This window comes from Humulus lupulus, chromosome 3 (genome assembly GCF_963169125.1).
Source record: "Humulus lupulus chromosome 3, drHumLupu1.1, whole genome shotgun sequence".
Lineage (NCBI taxonomy): Eukaryota > Viridiplantae > Streptophyta > Magnoliopsida > Rosales > Cannabaceae > Humulus > Humulus lupulus.
Genome location: NC_084795.1, coordinates 4,676,400 through 4,682,399, shown reverse-complemented (window position 1 = coordinate 4,682,399; position 6,000 = coordinate 4,676,400).

The following is a 6,000-nucleotide window of genomic DNA, read 5'->3' as shown; positions in this document are numbered from 1 at the left end:
ATGAATCTCTAGTGGGCGGTCACGCAGGAGTAGAACGGACTTTTCTTCGTCTTAGTGCAAATTTTTTCTGGCAAGGGATGCGCAAGGACGTTAAGGCTTATGTTCAGGGCTGTCTCACATGCCAAACGGTCAAATACTCACCCACTTCACCTTATGGACTGCTACAACCTCTTGAAATGCCGGAACGGGTTTGGAAAGATTTGGCAATGGACTTCATTGTGGGTTTACCTAAGTCCAATGGGGCAACAAATATCTTGGTGGTGATTGACAGATTTACCAAATACGCACACTTTGGTGCACTTCCAAACCCTTATACAGCGAGCAAAGTGGCTGAATTGTTCTCTAATATGGTCATTCGTCTTCATGGCATTCCACGAACAATTGTTTCAGACAGGGACCCTCTCTTTACTAGTGCATTTTGGAAGAAGTTATTTGAGCTTATGGGTACCACATTGAAAATGAGCTCCGCCTATCATCCCCAAACCGACGGTCAAACCGAAGTGACCAATAGGTACCTTGAGCAGTACCTTCGAGCTTTTACCGCTGAGAACCCGAAGCAATGGAGTAAATTTTTGCAGTGGGCAGAGTACCATTACAACACCAGTGTTCATTCAGCCATTCAGATGACTCCGTTCCAAGCCGTGTATGGTCGACCACCGCCCACGATACCAGCTTATACGCGAGGAGCCACATCGATTCAAGCTGTTGAGGCTGATTTACTTTCGAGAGATGCCATTCTCCTCCGCCTCAAGGAAAACTTGACTCATGCTCGACACAGGATGTTACAGCAAGCGAATAAACATCGCAGGGACCGTCACTTCAAGGTGGGGGACTGGGTATTGGTCAAGCTTCAACCATTCCGTCAGACCACTGTTGCTCACCGTCTGAATTCGAAGCTATTTCGCCGCTATTTCGGCCCATTTGAAATTATTGGTCACGCCGGACCCGTCGCGTATACACTCCAACTTCCACAAGGCAGCCGCATTCACCCCACTTTCCATGTATCTCTGCTGAAGCCTTATTATGGACCCTCTCCGATCAAGAGTTTTCCTCTGCCTGAACTGAGTATCGGTAATAAACCAGTGATGCTTCCTTTGGCAATTCTAGCAACGCGTGTTCAGCAACTCCACAACAAAAGCCAGAGACAGGTTTTAGTTCAATGGTCTTTGAGTTCTCCCGAGGATGCTACGTGGGAAGACTTCGATTTGTTCATGGAGGTGTACAAATTACACAACCTTGCGGACAAGGTTCGTTTTGACGGGGGGAGTAGTGTTACACAGGCCCAAGTCACAAGCCCAATAGAGTTGGATACTGGCTTGGCCCACGAAGGTGTGAGAGGATGGTTAGACCTTGCAACCCAAGAAGCCCAGGAAGCAGAAGATCATATCACGCGTGAAGACATTCAACCAGAACAAGAGAAAGAAGAGATAATCGGCAATGCAGAAGAGAAGGGTGAAGCGCGTAAGCCATGTAAGCGCGTGAGACCTCGATGGCTGGAGGATTTCGTTGGACACTTCGGACGTTGAGCTGAGAGGAGTTTTGCAACCATATTCGGTTATGCTTCCAATTTGTAATTTCTGACTTTTGGTTGTAAGTATATATTTGGAACAATGTATTTTTCTGGGTATCCTTTTCTTGAATGAAATACTGAGTATTGTGGGAGTTTGGCACTGACTCAAAGAGTGCAGAATTGCTATTAATTAATGTATTATAATAAATGATTAGTGTAAAACAACGTATAAATGTGTGAAAAGTATAATAAAATTAATAATAAGTGAAAGATAAAACAAGAAAAGAAATGGAACACAAGAAAATGATACAAGATGATTAAATTATAATAGATTTTTTTATCTCTGTATTAAAATTCTCATTGTTAGTGTTAAATTATTTTGTATAAAATGCTAAAATTTACTTTATTGATAACAATCTGCAAAGATTACATCCAACACAGTAGGGGGTAAATTCTCCCTCAAATAAGTGCGCTCAGCTATAGTGAAAGAAGCCTTTGCCAACGCATGGGCAGCTTCATTTGCAGAACGCTTTACAAAATTAATAGAAACTGAACTTAAATCCTTCCAAAGCTGTTTACACTCATCTATCACACATCCAAAGTAAGATGCCATGGATATGCGACTCCGTAAAGCTTGAACAACCATCAAACTATCGGTCTCAACAGCAACTTGCACCAATTTTCTTCTCTTGATCCAACTCAGCGCCTCCCGTACTCCCATTGCTTCACTTAATTCTGGAGCCACAGCCCCCATTCGACAGCAAGAAAACGCCTCCACAAAAGCACCAGTGTGGTCCCGAACAATACCAGCAAAGCTATGGGTTGCTGCCTCTGAAAAAAATGCTGCGTCTACATTTAGCTTCAACGACCCCAAGGGAGGCTTACACCAAATAGCACAACCATCAGCAGGTGTTAACAAATTTGGTAAGGGAGCAACATCCCGATCTTGAGCTTGGGACCATGCCTGCAAAGTGGTGTCTGTGATAACTCTACAAAATAGAGTTATTTTACCACTTTTTATGTGATAATTTTTGCTTAATTCTTGAGTTTTTAATTGATTTATTAAGTTTTTAAGTAATTTTAAATTTAGTAGTCCTATCATGATTTTATATAATTTTGTGTGTTTTTATAAGTATTTTGTTGTAAAATGTTGTAGTTAATTATTGGAATTATTATTGTTAAGTTAGTGGTAAAAAAAATGTTGTATTATTGAACTTAATTGTAAAATATAAATTAAGTTATAATTAATATTTTCAAAGAATTAAATTGATTTATTTTATAATTGAAAATATTTTATTATGACTTAATTTATATTTATTTTGTAGGGAAGTTAGTGCAATTTTGGGTTTTAAAAAGTGAGGAAAAGAATGAAGAAAAATGACGTTTTTGAGAAAAAAGAAATAAAAACGGGCATTTTTGAAATGCCATCTTTCCAGCCTTGGGCCCACGCCAGGCCCATGCCCAGAAGCCTTCCTGCCAGCCGTGTCTCCATCAGCTTGAGCATATAGCATCATCACCACATGGCCTCTTCCTTCAAGACAATTGCTCAAGGCCCAATCTCACCCAGGCTCACGGCTCCTCTTCAATTCAGCATCAATCACCCATGCACTCACACTTCTTTCCAGCTCCAACTAAATCACATGCTGTCCACTCCTTCAGCAAATCACCAAGCCAACGTGGGCCTGCACCAACAATTCGGCCCAATTCAGCCATTCAACCAAGCTGCCAACACAGCCACAAAAAGACCAAAATGCCAAAAATTATATTTTTCTTTCCCAATATTTTTCACTCAAATATCAATTCACTCTTCCCTATTTTTCTTACCTAAATAAACATTCCTAATTTATTTTTACCCTAGCTTTTCACTAATCTTTTACCCAACCAAACATTTCATCTTTCCAATACTCTTACACTTACTCTATTTATCCTACCACTTCCCAACACAATTAAATTAATCAATTTATTTATTTTAATTTGATTAATTTAATCTCCACATTTTGCCTATAAATAGAGTCTTGTAAGACCATTTGGAGAGCTCTTCTTCTTCATATTTTTCAACCTCTTCTACACATTTTTCTGTCTTCTTTTCACTAGTTTCTCTCTACCATTTTCATCTTTTGAAGAGCATGTCAAGTATGTTATTTTGTAATTTTTATCTAGTTATGAGCTTCTAATCTTTTTCAAAGGTTATTAAGATGATGATGAAGCAAAATGTAACTAGATAGTATTTTTCATTGTATGTTGATTTCCCATTTGTGTAACATTGTTTATGGATTTTTCTATCAATGATATGCAATTTTCATCTATTATTGAGTGTTAAAGCATATTACACTTAGTTATTCATTATGCAAAAATATGATATTCTTTGATTAAATGTTTTTCATTAAATTGTTCACATCTAATTCTTAGAGCATAAGTATCATATTTTGCCTAAACATAATCTCTTTGATTTTTTGTAGTTTCATTAGGTTGTAACACAACTAATGCTTAGAAATTATATCTTATATAAGTGAAGAAAAATCCTACCTTTTTGAAAGAGTAACTTGTGCTTGAATAGAAAATATATTTTGAAAAAATATATAGTGTGATTTATTTCAACTATATTAAAACTTGGGAATCAATATACTTATAAATACTATTGAACTTGCATTTTGTGGATTCTAAAATCTTAATAATCTTATTTTACATATATCTTTTGAAAACCATTTTTCTATTTAATCTTGAATCTTTTTATTAATTGTCTTTTATTTTTCTAAAACAAAATCTCATCAAATATTTGGAACTAGGTTAGAATATTATTGCTTTGTTTGAAATAGTTTCTTTTGATGTTAGTCAACTCCCATTGGTTCGATCTCGTACTTACATGAACATTATATTCCGAAACGATTCGTGCACTTGCGAGTTTAATTATTAAAACACTCTCTTTTGGGATCAACAGTCTGCCATGAGCAAAATGCCATAAATTGAACCTCTTTTATTCCTCCAAACCCGCTCAAAAAAAAAATGCTAAAATTTACTATTTATAGGAAAATAATTGACTGAAAAAATGACATATTCCTTGTAAGTCCATTTAAATTTTATAGGTAATAGTTTAGAGTTACAAAAAAAATATCCAACATAAAATATGCATCAAATTTCCAGTAAAAAAATTATACATCAAATTATATTAATGTTAAAATTTGAAAGCAAAAAAATCTTAAAAGAAAAAACCTAAATTTTTGTGTTCGCCTACGGCCCCGGATTTGCTTGGGCCGGCCCTGAATAGGATTGTAAACATTCTTTATTAAAATCTCTTCAATTTTCCAAAAACCCAAGGGACTTGACCAACCATTCAATGGTATTGGGCCAATGGTAATATGCTTTTGCCAATAAGTAACACCACCATTACTTACATCATTTACAACCATCACCCACATACTAAAAGAACTTGGAGATTTATTTTCCAGGAGCACAACTGATTCACCCTTCCACACTAAGTGTGTTGTATACCCAATGGTATCGAGTAGAAGCGATATCGTAGCAAATTTCTCACAACTCAAATCAAATGAAACAACTTCGAAAGGTTGATGCACTGTATTAATCCAATAATAAACAAAATTGAAGTACATTCCCTTATCATTAAGTGAAATTAATATATCTTTGTATGGTTTGGTATCAATCTCACTGCTACTGCTCAGAGTACAGATTTGAGCTCTAAATATTTTTGGCTCATAACAATCTGTGCTTAGAAAAATCTCAACATACTTGTAAATATTTGATCTTTGATCGTAGCTAAATCCACGTGTGATAGTGCAATAACGAGATAGTAGTGGTGGGTCGAATATCTTACATTGTCTCAATGTTGGGTTGTAGAGGACAATTTTATTTATAATAATATGTTCATATCTATTTTTGTAAATAAGATAAGATATTAATATTTTTATTTATAATAATATGTTCATATCTATTTTTGTAGATTTTTTTTTAATTAAAAATATTTTATAAAAGTATATTTTTATATATGAATTTAAATTTAAATAATTATTTTTGAAATTAATTAAATATTATTCTTGATGGATATTATTAAATATATTATTATTATATGTGAAGTTTTAGTACAATTTGAATTGAATCTTATAATTATGATACAAAAGCATATAATCTCTCTCAATAATCATTTCATTTTTTCGAAAGATATACGAGCAAATTGAATGGAAAAAATCTAAATATAAATTTATTATCCCATCAAAATATGCTGCTGTGTAAAAAAAATAAATATATGTATATGTATTTTTATATCTTTTAGTAGCAATAGTATGTAATAACTTATCACACCTGCCAACTTCTAAAATTAATAAGTATGAATAATGTCATTGATCAATAACATATTCGCAGATTTAGGAAGTTAACATACAAGGTAAACAATAATCATGTCCAGAAATCCAATTCATCAAATCTAAATAAAGTAAACGGTCTCTATGCATAAAATAACTTAATAATAGGAAGCAAAA